Below are 19646 nucleotides of genomic sequence, written 5' to 3' on the forward strand. Positions count from 1 at the left end.
GTGATAGGTAGTTACCTCTGAAGCTGACGCAGGTAACTGCATACAAACATAACAGCTCTTTGCATCCATAGTGTCAACATTTCATAAAGCAATTTAAAATGGACATTTGAAGAATAATTTCCTCTAGATGTATCTATATGCAAAGCTTTATCACGTAGTCCATGCAAGCTATTACCTGTAGGACTCATGGTTTTAGGGGTAACACTAGGCTTAAGCTCAGCTACTGTGGAAAATGTAGGTAAACGTAATCCTACAGGAAGAATGATTAGTACTGCAACAATAACAAACAACACCCCTACTAATAGGTATCTATGTCTATTTGTGTTATTAGATTCAGTGACTTCTGTAGAATCAGTCTGTTGAGTAGAAATTAACAGCAAACAGACTTCTCTATACGTTTCTACTTGTACAAATGGCAAAACAAACTTAAAAAGATGTGCAATGAAATTATGCCCACAATTGTTGTGAGTCTTCCCCAGCCCTACTCCATTTTCTTCTAGATGACACCCTTATGCTCCTTCTGCTGCCCTGGGCCGGGGACTCTTGTTAATTCTTTTGAACAATGTCTTTTTTATTATTTACAAATCAAAGTTCAGTTCAATCAGTTCAATAATTTTGTAATCAATTTGTTCAATGAGAGTGCAAGTTAAAACTCAGTTCAAGTAACAGTTCAAGTTTACGGAGGCTCAACTGGGATCTCACTCTTGTTTTCCAAATCACAAGTTTCCCTCTCACAATCGTTATCAACAAAACATGTCCATTCAGGGAATAAGTACCTCCAAAATAGCACTCTAGCTCTTTTTGATCTTCTGAGAATAGGTTATTCACTTTCTCTGTCACTTAGGTCAGAATCCTCAGTATCCCCCAGGACAGTACTCAATCCTCGTTCTGTTAGGCGATCTCAAACTCTCTCTTCTTTGCCTTTTTAGCCAATGGTCCTCATTCTCTACTTGGTGTGACACAATACTGGGCCTTCGTCAGGGTCTGAGTCTGGCTCAGGTAGCGGTTCAGGCCAAGACTTCACAACTGTCAGTTCATCAAGACCCCCCTCAGGCTGAGGATGTACGGTCATAGACTCTTGCCAAGGCTCAGTACTCTGTGCACCCTTTACCTGATGTCTCTCAATTGTGGGTTGTACTTCTGGAAGAGGTGCTGTCACATCATTAAGAGAATGCCCCCCTTGTATGAGTATGGGCTGCAGGAATCCAGGTGGGAAGACCCCAACACTTAACAGCAGTATTCATCACTAGGAAAATCTGGTATGGTCCCCGCCACCTAGCTCTAGACAGGATTTCCGAGCATGTTTCTTCACCAAGACCCAGACACCAGAACTGAGCTCATGGCACTGCTCCAGACGAGGAGAGGCAGTAACAGGTTCAACTTTGTGGGACACAGAATGGACCACATCAGATAGTCCCTTGCAATAGTTAAGAACCATGTAATCTGTAATGTACACAAGCACATTTGCAGGCACTGCAGGCAGTCTTATGGCTCTCTCCATGATTATCTTAAGAGGGGTCAATCATGTTTTTCTGTCAGGAACATGGGGCCAGATGTATGAAACATTTTTGCACTCGCAAACGGTGCAAATCGCAAAAATCGTCCGTTTGTGAGTGCAAAAACGTGGTCTGCAATGCATTAAAGGCATTCGCAGACCAAAAACAAGAAATCACAATTTTTGCGATTTTTTGCGTTGCGACCTGGTTTTGCGAGTCGCATTTTGCGATTCGGTATTTCCAGTAGGAAATTGCGAGGCGCAAATTGCGATTTGCAAAATCCAAGTCGCAAAGAGATGCATCAAAAAATCGCAAATTGCGATTTTTCGCAGAATGGCATTTCGCACATGCAAAATACCATGAACTGAAACCAGGTGGTAACCAGGTGTAACCTATATAAAGAGGCCCGGAATGTCTCAGACTCTTTTTCACAATGGCTGCACTCTACGTCATGGCGAGGAGGATGATGATCTTGGCAGGTTTGAGGAGAGGGAGGAGGAGACAGGAGCGCATTTTCAGAGTGCACATTACACTTTTTGACCTGACAGAAGAGGAAACATATGAGAGTTATAGGTTGAACTCAGGCATGATACTTGATCTGATAGCTGAGCTACAACCCATACTGCAGCGCAGAACACTAAGGACTCACAGCATACCCACCCATGTGCAGGTATTATGCTCCCTACACCTACTTGTCTCAGGGAGCTATCAAGGGGTCATAGCAGCAGCTGGAGGGGTCTCACAGAGTACCCTCTTTAGATTTTTTAATTCTTTCATCAACACCATGCTGAGCAAACTACAACAGTACATCAGATTCCCCCACACCCCACAGGAAATACAGCAGACCAAAATAGAGTTTTACCAGATAGCACAGTTCCCCCACGTCCTAGATGCCATAGATGGCACACATGTGGCAATCTGTCCACCATCAGCCACAGAGTATGTGTACCGCAACAGAAAATACCAACATTCCATGAACATACAGGTGATATGCAATGCCTCCTACATCATTACTGATCTCGTGGCCAAGTACCCAGGGAGCACACATGATTCGTACATCTTTCGCCACAGTGGGATTCACACAAGACTGCTAGCTGGGGAGTTTGGTGAAGGATATCTACTAGGTAATGTCACTCTGTACACTGGTGCATAGATGGCGAACCCATGTCAGATGGCTCAGTTACTCATCACACCCCCTGTCCCTTCCAGGAGCCAGTGCATACGCAGTGCGCACCTACATGATGATGCCCTACCTCAATCCTACAACACCAGCTGAACGGAGATACAATGCAGCACACAGGGCAACCTGCAACGTGGTGGAGCGCACATTTGGACTGCTGAAGAGTCGCTTTCGGAGCCTCCACAAAAGTGGAGGGGCAATACAGTACAGTCCAGAGACAACATGTAGAATAGTGGCTACTTCTGCAATCCTGCACAATATAGCTACAACCAGGGGCATACCTGTAGAAATATGTGAATCTGAATCAGATGAAGATGACAATCCCATACCACCTCTACAGCCAGCAGACAGGACCACTGCAGCAGAGGGAAGGCAAAGGCGTGCCGACATCACACACAACCATTTCAGACGTGAGTATAAATGACACAAATCCTCTGACAACTGTACCTGTAGTGAAAGAAATGTATTACCTTACCTCAGGTAATGTACGAGTGAGTAATAAATGAAACAGGTGATGTGACAAATGCAAAACAACAAATAACCAGAGTTATGCATATTTCTTCATAGTGGCAACAGCAGTCTAATGGCAGCAAGAGTAATTTGTTTCTACCACGCACACCACTCGGGTGCCCAGTTACGTCACTGGCACCTCTATTGTCACCTTCAGTGGCAGTGCTGTGCCTGGCACTGCGCCGTCTGGTGTCTGCTGCTGGTACGGCAACACTGCTGAGGCTGGAACTGTCCTCAGTGTCCCCCAGTGCTAGCTCACTTGGAGTGGTTGATCGTGGTCCCATGATGTGTTCGATCGCATTTGAGATCTGAACAAGTCCATGGACAACGTCCCTGCTGCTATGTGCAGCCTCCACTTGCGCAGCCACTGCGCGACAGGCAATCAATGCAGTTGAATTTGCCATCCTGTTAGAGGACCTGCAGTAGCTGCCAAACATTGTACGGAATCTGCGCTCCTGTCTGCGCTGGCTCGACCTCTCATGGCGCAGCTCCTGTCGCAGTTCACGGACAACACTTGAAAGGTCCCTGCTGTCCTGTGAAGCCTGCACCTGTCCCTCAGCTGTACAATATTACTATTGAGTGAGTCAAGTTGGCGATGCAGGCCCATCATGTTGCGGTTGTGTTTGCGCAGGTTTCGGTCTAATGCAAGGATCCGCTTATTTTGCAGACGCTGCTGATGCAGCATAGCAGCTTCCAGGCCCCCGAATAAGGAGGGACCCTCACCTGCCTCATGCTGCTGTGCCCAGGACTCCGTCGCAATCCTGCGCGGAGCTGTGGTTGGCTGACACCTGCCCTCCGGAATCTGGCTGCGCCTGTTTGGTGCTGATGGTGTGCTTGGCCCTTCCTGCTGCTCATCAGAGTCGTTGCTGAGCTCTGGCAGTGGCAGTGCCCTGGGCCTGCGTCATCCAGTTGACATGTGGAGGGACCCACTGGTGTTCGAATCTGAGGGCAGATGGGTGTCTGTCTCTCCTACACATGCAGATGGTGTGGCTGCTGGGCCTGGCCCACCTGCAACAAAAATATGCAGCATGTCAGTCCAGTATGTTACATTATCTGTCAGACAATGGCAATAAAGGTACTGCTCTACACTGTGTTGTGTGTGTTGTGTTACTTTGGGTGTCACTATACTTAATTACATTGTTGTTCTACTTTCAGTTCTAGGTTGTGGACTGCCACTCCCATAATGCATTGTAGTGCTGCTTTTACGATGTGGACTGGACTACTTCACACACTGTTTAACATTACATGCTAATTCCTAAGGGGCTTTTGTGCATATACATAAAGGGTTACAATACAATATTGCACCTACCTTGGCTGGTACTCGGTGTGCCGGAGGTGTCGATCTCTGTGACCCCAGTCACAGCTTCAGGGAGGAGTGTAGACTCCACTAGGTCATCCAGTGGTGTTGATGGTGCCTCTGTTGGTGGACCGCCACCTGTACCCCTGGCCTATGCAAGTCTCCTTGCCACCCTCTCCTTTGCACAGGACCGCAGGTCGTACCACCTTTTTTTGATCTCTTCGATGGAGCGCTGTGCCACTCCAATGCGAAGATTTTGGACTGTATGTCCAGCCATAGTCTCCTCTTTTCACTCTCAGGCACCTGGAGTGAGCTTTTTCCAAACAGGAGGTTATGGCTCCTCACCACCTCCTCAGTTAGTACCTCAAGCTCCTGTTCGCTGAATTTCAGCTTGCGCTTCCTTTCAGCCTTCTCCTGTGCTTGGCCTGGGGTGTCCATCCTGGCTCAGGTGTTCTTGCACCTTCTGAGTGCTGCTCTGTGTGGCTGGGCTGCTCTCTCTCAGGATGCTGGTTTGGGTGTGGCACCTGAAACTGCCTGGGATGACTCATTTCCTGCTGGTGATGTCATCAGGCTCCTCCAGGTGTGCATTCTCGAACTTTCTCGCAATTTGGGATTTTTTACTGAATCGCAAAAAAATCGCAATTTGCGATAATGCAAATTGCGATTCGGTAAATGGGCCTCGCAAACCACAAATAGCGATTTTTAAGAAATCGCTAATTCCGAATCGCAATTTTGTTACATGGCCAACTGCGACTCGGAAATAGCAATTTCTTAAAAATCGCTATTTGCGATTCACAAGCTCCATTTTTCATACATATGGCCCATGGAGAAGACTCATTAACACAAGACGTAAAATGCCTGGCCACTTCAGAGATTTTGATCTACACACTTAAGCCAATCTGGCTTTCAGCGTTTTATTCACCTGTTACACAATGCAATAAGCCTCTGGCCGATAACTGCAATGTAGTCTCTGCTCCACATGTAAATGCTGCACCCAGCATTCTGAGGTTCTCATTATTGAAATGAGTCCCTCAATCTGATTCCAGCAAAGTCGGGACCCAAACCTTGGTATCAACTCCCTCAACAATAATTTGGCTACTGTGAGACTTCCATTTCTCCTGGTCGGTTTGGCCCCCACCTAACAGGAGAAGATGCACACAATCACCAGGGCATTCTCAGCCCATTGCACACAGGCATTTCAATGAACTCCATCTACAACGCCAATCTGCCATCTACAAAATCCCATATATCTGCATCCCTCTTCACACATCCTGCTCTGATCCAACCCTGATGTTCTAACTCTCACACGTCTTCCTCTAATCTTTTCACTTAGTCCCTGGTATCAGTTGTTGACAACAAAAGGTTATAGTTGATCTGATCTTGGGATTCAGTCACATACTCACCATTGAAGGTTCATGACCCGTAGGAACAACATTGGGCCACCTCATCAGCATAACAGTTGCCCACTGTTACATAATTGTCACCACTGCAGTGAGCAGAGCACTTCCCAACTGCAGTTTTTGCAGGCAGCTGTAGTGCTTCAAGCAATCTCGTAACATGTTCCCAGTTGCGGATCGGGATCCAGATGATGTCATAAATCGTCTTTGTGACCATAACTGCCCGAAGTCATGAACAACACCAAAGCCACACTGACTATGTCTAAATATAGTCACTTTCAGCTGGTTAGAAACACAGCAAGCTGTAGTAAAAGCTATCAATTCACCCACCTGCTCAAAGAATACCCCTCAGAGCCAGGAATCTTTGAGTACACCTGAGACTGTACAGACTGCATTAGCAGCTCTCAGGTTTCCCTCATTGTCTCTTAGACAAGACCCATCCACCACCACTATGTAATCAGACTCACCCCGTATATCTGGTCTCGGCTTGGTGCATAATGCAGTGACATCGAGAAAATCATGTTCAACCTCCCCATTATCATTTTCATTCTCCGGGAGAGTCATCAAAGTGGCCGGATTCAAATTAACATACCTCTTAAGGGTGATGTGGTCAATCACAAGTACAATCTGTTAATATTTTGTCAAGTGGCTGTTTGTAAGGTGCTGAGTGCAAGTACGTGTGAACAATATCTCAACTGAATGTGGTAAAAGAACAGACAGAGGATGTCCCAATCACAATACTTTCACACTGTCCTATGCCGACACCAACTGCTGCCACACCTTTAACACATCTGGGCAGTCCTGGGGCTGCAGGATCAAGAGTAGCAGAAAAGTATGCCACAAGTAGGCTCGCATTTCCGTGCATGTTTCTAAGCAGTGAGAGAGCTCAGCCCTCCCTCTCACTGCAGAAAAAAATATAAAAGCTTTATTTTAACCATGCATTCCTAGTGTCAAGACACAATAGAGACTTTCTCTCAGCTCTAGAAAGGCAACCAAACAGTCATTATCCCATGGTATTGGATCAGGCACATCCATGTGTGTCAGCCTCTGCAAAGTCTTAGTCATTAAGGAAAAATTGGTGACGGTAGCCAACTGTTCCCAAAAACATCCTGACTTCCCTCTGGATGAATGGTGGATTCATTTTAAGAATCACCTTTATTCTTTCTTGTGACACCTACCTCTCTCTTTTCTCAATGTGAAGTTCAAATTACAGGACTTCTTTCTGACAATACTGCAAATTACCAGGGGACACTTTGGGGGTCATTCTAACCCTGGCGGTGAAATCCGCCAGGGCCAACGACCGCGGGAGCACCGCCAACAGGCTGGCGGTGCTCCCATGGGCATTCTGACGGCGGCGGTACAGCCGCGGTCAGAAACGGAAAACCGGCGGTGTACCGCCGGTTTCCCGCTGCCTTGGGGAATCCTCCATGGCGGCGCAGCTTGCTGCGCCGCCATGGGGATTCCGACCGCCATGCCGCCATCCTGTTCCTGGCGGTTTTGGCTGCCAGGAACAGGATGGCGGTATGGGGTGTCGTGGGGCCCCTGGGGGCCCCTGCAGTGCCCATGCCAATGGCATGGGCACTGCAGGGGCACCCGTAACAGGGCCCCACAAAGATTTTCAGTGTCTGCCATGCAGACACTGAAAATCGCGACGGGTGCAACTGCACCCGTCGCACCCCTTCCACTCCGCCGGCTCCATTCGGAGCCGGCATCCTCATGGAAGGGTGTTTCCCGCTGGGCTGGCGGGCGGCCTTCTGGCGGTCGCCCGCCAGCCCAGCGGGAAACCCAGAATACCCGCGGCGGTCTTTTGACCGCGCAGCGGTATTCTGGCGGTTCCAGCCAGGCCGGCGGCTTCCGCCGCCGGCCGGGGTCAGAATGACCCCCTTTATGTCCATTCTCAGCTAATGGATCAACAATGCAATGGTGTCTCGTTGCAAGCTTCTTGAGTATCAGACCCCGCTAACAGTTTGTCGATGTACTGAATTAGGACAAAGTTACAGGGCTTGACTAGAGCCTCAAGTTTCTTTTTGCGGATCTGATTAAATATCGAGGGATTCTCTATATACCCTTGTGGGACTTGGCACCATGCCAAAACATGGGTCCGGAACTGAAAAGCAAAGAGGTATTGGCAGTCTTCATGCAAAGGAACAGAGAAAAATGCCTGACACAGATCGATGACACTGAATCACTCAGCCTCACATGAAATTTGAAACAAAATCACATCTGGATTCGGTACCACAAGACAACAGGGAACAACAATGCTGTTAATCTTTCTCAGGTCCTGCACTATGTTATCACTAGGCTTCTATTCTATTCTATTCTATTCTAATGTTTTTGTATATTAAGTGGCTGCTCAACTTGGCCTCCCAGTGCTTATAACAACAACAACAGCTGGTATGCCTTAATGAACTTTAGGCTAGTGCCGGGCTTAGAAAAGATACGTTTTAAAGAATTTTCTGGAGCTAGCTTCTGAATGCTGAAATATGAGCGGCATGGGAAGAGCATTCCATAGTTTGGGAACAAGATACACAAAGGCACGGTAATTGCCTCCTCCTCTGCTGACCTTAGATACCTTCAGGAGCCCTAGCTTCCCGGACCGGGGAGGCCTCCTGGGAGCATAGGGGATGCTTTGTTTCTGGATCATGAGTGGGCTTTTCCCATTTATGACCCAATGGTTGAAAAAAGTGCCTTAAACTGAATTATTTTTTGAACTGTCAGCCAGTGCAGAGCTTCTAAGACTGTACTGGCTGATCGGTGTTTGGGGATTTTATGAAGTATCCTGGCTACAGTGTTTTCTACTAGTTGAAGTCTTTTTATCACATACTTTGGGCTCCCTGTATGAAGGGAGTTTCCATAGTCTAGACGTGAGCTGATTAATCCCCGCACCACCACTCTCCTGGTTGATGGCGGTAGCATGTTTAGTAATTTTCTGAGGGATCTCAGAATGCCAAAACATGATCCAGTCAGTTTTTTAACCTGTATTTCCATGGTAAGTTTGTTATAGATCCAAAAACCCAGCCTTTTTACTGCCTGAAAGGGATTAGGAATCTCTCCTAATTGTTCTGGCCATAACCATACTGTCCATCTTGAGAAATTGTTACTGACCACAAGTACTTCAGTCTTTTCAGCATTGATTTTTAGGCTACTTGCAGACATCCAGTCTGTGACCTCCATCAGACAGGAATTGAGCTGAGTTGGGTGGACATTCACCTAGCTTCTGGTGTGAGGACCATGATGATCCACGTATCATATGTTATCATATGTGTACACAAAGGCTAATCCATGTGCACGCACAATCTGTGCCAAAAGGTGTTGCACAGATTAAAGATTATGGGACTCAATGAAGGGCCCTGTGGGACACCACACAGAGGGTGAATGGCTAAGAACATCACACCTGGAAGCTTCTAGTTTCCAAGAAAGCTTCCAATCAAATTGATGGCATCCCCAATAATTCAGACTTTGTTGATCCTCAAAATGAGAGTGGGATGTAAGATGGTGTCAAAGGCCATGCTTAGATCTAACATTATCATGGTTGCCGAGCCACCTTGGTCTAGAATTGATCAGAACTCCTTGATGGCTACTTGGTGGGTGGGGTGGAAAATATCATGAGTTTCCAGGAAGCCAGAGAGGTGTCTGTCGACATAATTTGCTTGCTGCAACTAGTAGAGAAATAGGCCTGTAGCACCATGCCAGGAGAAAATTTTCCATAGTTTTTTTTAGTCGCAGTTATACTATAGCATGTTGTCATGCTGGGGTAATATTGCCATATGCCAAGGAGTGATGAAGAATGTCCATAAGAATGGGCAGTAGGGCACTGACATCCTTTCCTGGGATGTCGGGAGGAGCCGGATCAAGCAGTGATCCTGATTTTATCAATTTTAATTTTGACTCTATAGTTTTTAAGCTGAGTGCAGGGAATGCAGTCAAATTGTCCATGGGGGGATTGCATTAGGAGTCATGATTGTAGGCAGGTGAGTTTGAATTTTATTGACTTTATTGAGGAATAAGTTGGCAAATATATTGCAGCGTTCTTCTGACGAAGGGGAACCTGTGGAGCTTGAGGTTGATTTAATAAGGTTATTTGCCTCCTTAAAGAGTTCCTTAGATAAATTCGAAGCATTCTCTATTTTCTTTTTTTTTTAAGAGTGCAATTTTAGCCTGTATTATGGCTCATTTATAGTTTTGTATGTCTTTTTTATAGCTGTCTTTGCTGTGGTCCTTGTATGATTTTCTCCATTCTCTTTCCCTTTTTCAAATTCTCTTATTAGTCTATTCAATTCTGGAATGTACTATGGAAACTTCCCTTTTGTCTGATTGGATCTGTGAGGCCAGCAAGGGACAGGGGGGTTCAAAGATTTGTTTATCTATCTCCCTAATGTGTTATACCTTCTAGAAAGGTGGGAACAGATTTAATGAGTGCCTCTGTCCATTCCCTGAGATCGCGATTGGACCACAATTGCCTGGATCTTTTAGGGGTGGGGAGCTGATTGACCCTAGTTTTAGGAACTTCAAGCCAGAGTGGGACATTGTGGTGGTCAGACCACAATATTGGAATTGTGTCATCTGCAACCTGATTTGTGATATTAGTAAAAACAGAGTATAGGAGATGACCTTGATTGTGTGTTGGTGCCTTGACAATTTTCCTTAGTTGTAATGCATCTAAATCTTGGACTAGCACTTTAGCAATTTCACATCCATTATACTCAAAGTGCAAATTTAAGTCCCCTAACATAGTGAAGTTCACCTTAGGAAGACTTCATTCTGCAACTATATCTGATAACACTTGGGCAAAGTGGGAATCATTCCCTGATGGACAATACATCATGTTGGCCAATAAGGTGAATGTGGGGGAGAGCGTAAGTGAAAATTGAAGACTCTCACATCCCATTATGTCAATAGATGTGAAGGTACCTATAAGTTCTTCCTTGAATATTATTACTACCCCATCACCTGTTCTTTCCTTTCTATTGCAGCTAGCTATGGAATAGCCAGGCGTAAGGACCCTAACTATATCTGGACTTGACTCTTTTTGATCCATGTTTCTGTGAGAAACATGGCCTTTGGTTTCTTCTCCTCTAAGAATAAGAATAATTCAGTGCTGTGTCTTGGCAGAGATCTGCAGTTCAGGAGATACAACTGTGGCTTATGAACATGGTGTGACTTTTTTATGGTTTGGTGCTTAAGGTAGGTGGTTTGTGAATTCCTACCTTGAACCACCATATTGTGCAGGTAGTAGGTAAATCATATGGTGATATATTATGACAGCAATGTTTTTCCTTTACCTTGTTGATTTGAAGCGGCTCTTCTGAAGTGTAAACTAACGTCATGTTAAAAATGGGCAGGGTTTCTGGCCCTTGGACCCAGCTGAATTGAGATGGGTGCAGACAGGCTTGCCTTTGGCAGCCCTTGGGAGAGTTGGTGGCGCATCTGCGCTGCGTGTTCCTTTAGTACCCTTCCCGGACTGAAGCTGAAACTAGGCCGCTGTTCTGAGATGGCAACTCTCTAGTCTTTTAAATTGCAACAAGGAAAAACAAGTCCATAGTGGGTGACTTTCAAGGACTCCACATTATTTTCTTCAAAATGCCTTGTTGTATCATCGCCTCGATCAGTAGTAATTCCAGCAATAGTTTCAGGGGTCAGATTATACTGTGGAGTTCTTGAATACTCAACATTTCACTTTAATTTCATGCGAACAGGCTCAACTCCTTTTATGAGACCAATGTCTTTTCCTGAAAAGTCCCAGACCTCAAGCTTTACCGAATTTCTAAGATCTGGTGATAAATTCTCAGATGTCATTACAGGATACACCTCAATCTCTGGCTTTTGGCTCATCAATTTAAAGCTGAGATCCTCATCATGGGTCTGGACCTCTACGCCCTTTGGTGTGCAATAAATGGTGCAATTTAACTTGCACACTAGATCATGTCTTAGTAAACTCACAGGACTCAAATTACATACCACAAACTGGTGATCCTGCTCAAAGGACACTATTTTAACAGGTACTTCTTCTTGTACGGGGTGTGTCATATGCTTCTTTGTGACTCCTACAACTTGGATTATTTTTTCCGATAGGTGTAGGTTTGGAACTTTCACTGTTCTAACAGAAGCACAGGGTGGCCATTTATGTCACCTTCTACACATGAACCACTCTAGTCTACCTCTAAGACTGTGCCAATATGCAATATTCCCCCTCACTCAGATATTGTCATTGTGACTGATCAGAAATGTAGTCCTAAATGGCTTAAAACACAGGAAACTGCTGAAACAGGTTCTGAGTTTGGAAGGAATTTTGATTTAAAATTAGGACTTCATTTGAATTAAATCAGAGACCATTTGCATTTTGCTGCAGCATCGGGTCTTGAGGAACCTGCATCACTGGAGCTTGGGGCACATTAGAATTTTGCATTCTCGGTACATTCTGTGGCTGTATGAAGTTATTACCCTGGTGCTATGCAAACCTGGAATTCTGAACCTGGTTCTAATTCATCACTCTGTTGGGATTAAGATGACATTCCATCTTCCAATGCCCTAACTTGTTGCAATAATGACAATGATTCAATCTCTTCAAAGTTACCACATCAATCCCAGTACTTGGGTCAATTGGAACACCACAACCTCTAGCTTGTTGTGGGAATCCATTTCCACCTTGCATCACAGAAGCAGATAGACTCCTTGCATAGGGCCAACACTCCCTACAAAAGGTTGACTCTGATTACCTCTATGTGCTGCTTTCATCTGTGCCATCAACGTCTCCTTCATTTGCTTCTGCTTGATTTCCAGTTCATCACTACAATACTGTGTATATCTCAGGATCTCATCAACTGACTAAATCTGCCAACAAATCAAGCTGGATCATCAAGCTAATCTCAGGCCTCAATCTATCAAAAAACTGGGACACAAAATTTCCCATGTCTTTTGCTTCAAGATTCTCCATTCCACTGTGCTGCTTAAACACCTGCAACAATCTCTAATAGTAAGCATGGACCAACTCTTTGGGCTTTTGAGTCGTCCTGTCAATCTTAACCCAATCAATGTCTTTAGCTGGCATCTTCCCTTTTAAAAAGGTTATCACTTGATGATACGTTTTCTTCACCAATAGTGAAGAGGCTTTTGTTCCCCTTCTGGCCACTCTACAGCCACTTTACATTCTGCCCACATATCACTCGGAACCCCAATGTAAAAAAAGCTATTCAAATCCACCCACAAGACTTGTGAAATCTTCACAAATCACTTAACCTGTTTACCCCATTCCACAGTTTTTTCTCTCAATTTTGGAATTGTTTTTGTGAATGACGCAAGATCACTCCTACTCCAAGACCCATGGACATTACCTCCACATGGCACTTCTCTCAAGGGACAATTTGAAGAATCCTCTCCATCCAATAAAGATGGAGGCAGCTCTCTCGTTGGCTTCTTTTGTTCTTTCTTTTTTTCTATCTGCTTTCCCACTTATCTAACTCACTCCATATTTTAATGTTGCTAATTAACTCCTTAATATGCATTTTCATTCTTGATGTTCTCATACTGCAAATGTCATTCTCATCAAAATACACTGAGTAGCTTTTCTACATTCCTCCTCCAGTAAGGACTGTCCAAATATGTGTCATGGTTCCTTCCAAATCAGGTTTATACAAATGAACTGCAGGACCAATAGTAACTGGAACAGCAATTGGATTTAACTGGGACACCAATCCCTGAACTCTCTACCGTCAGGTTCTGACTTGTATTTTCTACTGCAGTAGCTATGCCAATGTTTACATGTGCAACTGCACCATTCATTCCGTCAGTTTGGGCCACAATATATGGAGGTGGACATGCTGACAATAACACATCTAGGAGATCATCACTAGAATCACCATTATTGGGTTCTCCTGAACTCTCTGTGTTTCCTGTCCTTTCTTCTTTCTTCTTCCCTTTCTTTTCTTTCTTTTTCTCAAGTTCCTCACAATGTAGGATACACTCTAGTTCTCTCTATCATATCAGTCCTCCACCGCCATTGTTCTACTTCCCATCTAGCATCAGCACAGCTACGCCCTGACTTTTGGCCTCTTCCCTGGTATTTGTATCTCTCTAACATGAGCTGTGTGCTCCCAAGCATTAAGGCCCTGATTTATACTTTTTGATGCAAAACTGTGCAAATGCAGTTTTGCGTCAAAAAGTTTAGCACTGACTAGCGCCATTATTTAATGCCACCCGGGTGTGATATTTATACAATGACGTTGGGTGGCACTAAAAATAGTTTAAAGTCATTTTTCTCGACGTTAACCATTGCACCTTGTCGTTGGGCAAAATGACGTTAACCCCGGAAAAATGACTCTACTCCGTTTTACGACAAGTAACCATGTCGCTACGCAGAGATGCACCATTTTTGCCCACAACAGCGTCAAATACAGATGCTAACAGAAAAAACAGTGCAAAGGACAGGCAAAGTGGAGCCAGAAAGCCGGGAGAGATCCCAGGGAGGCCCCATTCAACCAGGAACCAGCCAGGAGGACACAGACAAGACCCAGGGGAGGGAGAAGAAAAAGAGAAAATGTTGTTTCAGTGAGACAGAGCATCAACATCAACTCTTCCTCACCTCAAAATTGCCAATTGGAAGGAGAGAGGAAATTTGGCAGCAGATAATAGACATGATTATCAGTGTGGCAGAGGTCAGGACAACTCTAAAAGAGTGCAAGAAACGCTGGCATGACTGCAAGCGAAGGACAAAGGAAAAAATGGCAAGGAACAGGAAGGCAGCACTGCAAACTGGAGGTAGGTGTCCAGCACCCCAAGAGGATTTGGACAAGATGGTTGCTGCGGTCATCCCGGAGGAAGTCCTCACAGGAATTGCAGGACAGTACAGCGCAGACTACACCACAAATGCAGGGTAAGCTGCATGGGGGCAATGAATGCTAAAATGTCAAGTGCAAGAAGGGGGAGGCAAATAGGACTCACACAATGCATGTCAAAGGAGTGCAGAGGGACACATTGCACATTAAGCAAGCTGCACCATTCTGACGTAAGCTACACATGTACCTACGCCTTGGTAGTGCCATGCACCATAACACATACACAACCTGGACATATGTCGATCACCAGGCCTAAATACTTTCATGTACATATGCAGCATATGGGATGGATGGCATGTATAATCACTGCGCCTCTGGTTGTGTCATCATAACACCCATTTTATATAGTCATATCAACCCTACCAACACGACCAAGACTTCAGAGACTAGGTAGTCAGTCAATACCATTCCTGGGGTAATGTCATGGTGGTGTCCCTTGCAGTAACACCTTGCAACTGCCTTGCCTCATTGCTCAAACACATGTGTGCTGCATCTGACAGCACACAAGTCATTACAACTGTCCCAACAGTACCCAGAATTTGTCGGTAGCACCACCACCCTGCACATAGAGAACACATCCACATAAGGCAGCCACCACTCCATCATGCAGTCAGGACGCCCTCTGGGTGCAGGGAACAATGAACTGCACAAGGGCTCTGGGAATTGCAGGTTGGTCCTGTATCATTGGTAACATGCCCATACCAAGACCAACTAAACTGGTGTAGTGTTGAACCACACATCTTGATGCTGCACAGAAATGTGCCAGTACAGAAAATATGTACCACAGATAGCAAACAGTAGGTCACAACAGTCATAGGCTGTGCCCACAACTACTCTGACATAACTATGTAGGACACATATGAATGGGAAAATAAACACACACATACAACACATGGGGTATGACTGTGAACAAAATGGCATATAATTCCACATTGATGGGTGGGGCATGATGCATGGGCAAGTCCGGTGTTGGTAAGACTGCCAGTGCAGTATATCCTTTGCAGTTGGCAGTATGTGTCACACTTTGGGATGGCAGATAGAAATCTGTCTGCTCATGTTAGCTCTGTGAGGCACTTAGTACAACATTGTTGATGGATAAAATAGAGTCAGTGCCAATTTTGGGGTGCATTAGGTGTGATAGGACATGCTGCACTTAGCCCTGCAAATCAGGCAGGGGCATGGGCTGTGCAGGGGCACCCAGAGGCACACCACACCACATCACCACCAACCTTTGCGTTGGGGTTTCACCGCCATGCAAAGGCTGGTGGAAATGCGGAAACAGACCTGGAGGGTAGAGCTGAACGTAATACTGATATGGTGTCACATGACAGCTGGCATTGCCAGTCTGAAAAGCTGCTGGAAACCTGCCAGTGCCAAGTCATTGGTCCACGGGGCATTCCCCATCGACAACAGTTGCCACTACCACCTGTGCTGTTGGGGGCGGTCAAATAGACAATGGCAGGCAGGTGCCCATAGGACTGACACACTTGAAATGAGGGACCAGTATGACTACCTGTAGAATCACCATCAAACTAGCTTCGGACCCTGACCTAAGTTCAACTCCTGTTAACTGGCTATGTCCATAGAGTCATTAACTATCAGGCACTCTCTCATACATAGGGCCACATGTACGTAGCCTTTTGCACGTCACAAACGGCAAATCGGGCCGTTTGCGACATGCAAAATGCACTTTCCCATGTACAAAACTATTTTTGCGATTCGGTAAACTATTTACCGAATCGCAAAAAGGGATTGCGACTTGTAATTAGGAAGGGGTGTTCCCTTCCTAATTACGACTCGCAGTCCCATGTATGATTGTTTTGTGACTGCAAATACAGTCGCAAAACAATCACAGTTAGCACCAGTGTCACACTGGTGCTAACCCATTCGCAAACAGCAAGGGGTCCCCATGGGACCCCTTCCCCTTTGTGAATGTCAGTAAAAACATTTTTTCAGAGCAGGTAGTGGTCCTAGGGACCACTGCCAGCTCTGAAAAAAAGAAACAAAAACGTTTAATTTTTTGTTTTTGAATCGCATCTCGTTTTCCTTTAAAGAAAACAGGCTGCATTTTAAAAAAAAAACTGCTTTATTTAAAAGCAGTCACAGACATGGTGGTCTGCTGTCTCCAGCAGGCCACCATCCCTGTGAGGGCCGCCATTCCCAAGGGGGTCGCAAATTGCGACCTACCTCATGAATAATCATGAGGTGGGCATTCGCGACCCCCTTGCGAATCGCAAATAGTGTCATTGACACCATACAATATAAGGTTTTGTGACTCGCAATTTGCAAGTCGCAAAACCAAAAGTTGGTACATGTAGCCCATAGTGATGTACACAGCAGAAATTTTATACCCATGCTTGCCATCCATGTGTCAAATTAGCTGCACTGCCACCATGCTGCATCTCATGTATCATAGTGCAAGGAGGGCTGCATTAAGGGGGAAGACATAGGTGTGTAGGAAGGCGAACTCACCTGCACAGACAGAAGATGAAATTGAACTCTGGTAGGTCCATGAGTGCTATGCAATGTAGCACACATACACAAACATCAACATGAGGAGCTATCAATGGTAACAAGACCATAGTGTCCTGGCATTGCCATCCCTGGGGTGGTGCAAGGTCTCAGCACCGCATGGGTGTATGTGTAACTGGGCCAGGGTAAAATTGCCATGTGTGGTGCTGTAGCAGAAGCACAGCAACACCAATGGCAAGGCCTCACCATGCAAATGGATGCATAGGGAGGGTTGACAACAACAAGATGGTCTTAAGCCACAAAAAGGATATACATCACATCTAGAAGATATGACGCACCCAATTGCGCCAACTGGGCTTCCCTTCATGTGACACGCAGGTGGGGGAGAGGGCTGATAGGCTGCAACCATGATGTACAAGAACAATGTTTGGGAACTAAGATGACAATGAGCCTCCAATAGCAAGTTAGTGATGTGACATGTCAACTGCACAACACAGATAGACTGATTTTACACCATCTCATTGCAGAGGATGATGGCTCTTCTGTGGATCTGCCTGTCCTGGAGTACCCTGATGACCTGGATGATCAGGTGATACAAATCAGCCAAGAGACCCTCCAAGAAGTCCTCGTATCCCTCCAGACACCACCTCCAGTCGCAAGGAGGAGTATTAATGTGGCAGCCATCCCAGAGGCCCCACCCAACACCCCAATAGTACTACCTGCCATCACTGACACAGCTCAGGACTTCGAGGACCCAGGGACTAGCATTGAGAGAACAGTAGTAGGAGTCCAGCGGGAGCTGACCAAGGAGGTGTGGGTAGGGATGCAAACTATGGCAGCCAGCCTACAGGGTATGCGCATGTGCATCGTTACGGCCACTGAACAGACTGCAGCCAAACGAGGCACACACTCCCCAATGCAGTGTCAGAGGGACATAGCTGCTGCCATGAGGGAGGGTCCACAACAACTGCTCTCCCAAACTGGCAGCAGAGGGATTGAAGTCAAGCTGGACTCCGTGCACTGGGAAGTGGCCTCCCTCAGGGCAGACATGGCTGCCTACCACAGCGATGTTGCTGCTATCCTCAAAAATCAGCAGCTCTTCCTTGCTGCAGTGATGCCATATGTTGTTCCACAGATGGCAGCTGCCGGGAATTGGAAGTCCACATCTCCAACAACTGAAGCGTGTGTGGCCCCCTCTGCCTCCCCACCACCACCATCAAGGGCAGAGGAGACACCACACACTTTGGATCATCTTCATCCATAGGAGTTCCCGGTAGCAACAGACCATGCCACATGGGCAGTGTTTTCCTTTGTGCAGTGCTTGACATCATGCCAGTGTTAGCACCAGTGGAGATATGCACTTTTCACCGACACACTGTTGACCTTTCTGCTATGGACTGCAATTGTCTCTCACTTTTCAATTGGCAATTCATGTTCCCCTGCACTGAACAACACTTTACCCAGGCATGTCCCATTACATGTCCCTCAACCCTGGACTTGTGTTGTGTCACAATTGTATGGATTTCACTAATAGGGTCACAGACCTGGACTTTGTAAATATTGCACTACGACACTTGTAAATAAACACCACCTACACAACCAGCATGTCTTTGTGTATTGTGACACATCTACTACGCTTAGGAATTGTGATGTGTGTAACATGTCTTTAGTCACAGAGTGTCAATACAAGAGTGCAGGGATATGGGGGCACATATCTACGCACAAGGTTCCTACATGATGAACGACAATGCTGGTTTCATCCCCTACAAGCAATTCACTGAGTATGTAAAAAATGTTGAACACATGTACAATATGCTTTACCCACTTCATACGGCAGGAATGGCTGTGAAACAGTTTTCGGGCAATATCATCAGCTGGGAGTACCAGTAGAAGACATTGATGTGAAACAGAGGTACTTAACCTCATCTATAATTGCCACTGGTCAGTTTAGCATGGTAGATGTAAAATGTAGGTTGTTGTCAGATGTCCCACAGTGCCCAACATTCCAAAACAGGACCCAAACAATTAAGCTGAACTATTATACCTACCTGTCCAATACACTGGATGGCAGATGCATAGACAAGTAGATGTGCTGTAGCTGCCAATATGACAAGCTCAGTTGTAAACAGGTGATGAACATGTCAAGAGAGAGATTTGGAGGCAGTACGGAATCCCTAGGCCAACACACAATTTTCACTGTTCACTCATGGGAAGACCCTGAGACACAAGCATATGACACATGAAGTAAGGGGGTACCCAAAGATTTTTTAATAAGAATTAAACTAAACTAATAAGAATGAAGAAAACCTATCTTAACCTAACTGTGAGAAACTAGGGCTGATTGCAGAGGCCCCATAACTTTTTGCCCCCATTTTCCACTTTATGCTGGTGTTTTCCTGACTCTGATGGTGCCCTGGGTACTGCTAACCAGTCCCAGGGCCTGTGCTCTGTGTAAAATGGATA

This window comes from Pleurodeles waltl, chromosome 4_2 (assembly GCF_031143425.1).
Source record: "Pleurodeles waltl isolate 20211129_DDA chromosome 4_2, aPleWal1.hap1.20221129, whole genome shotgun sequence".
Lineage (NCBI taxonomy): Eukaryota > Metazoa > Chordata > Amphibia > Caudata > Salamandridae > Pleurodeles > Pleurodeles waltl.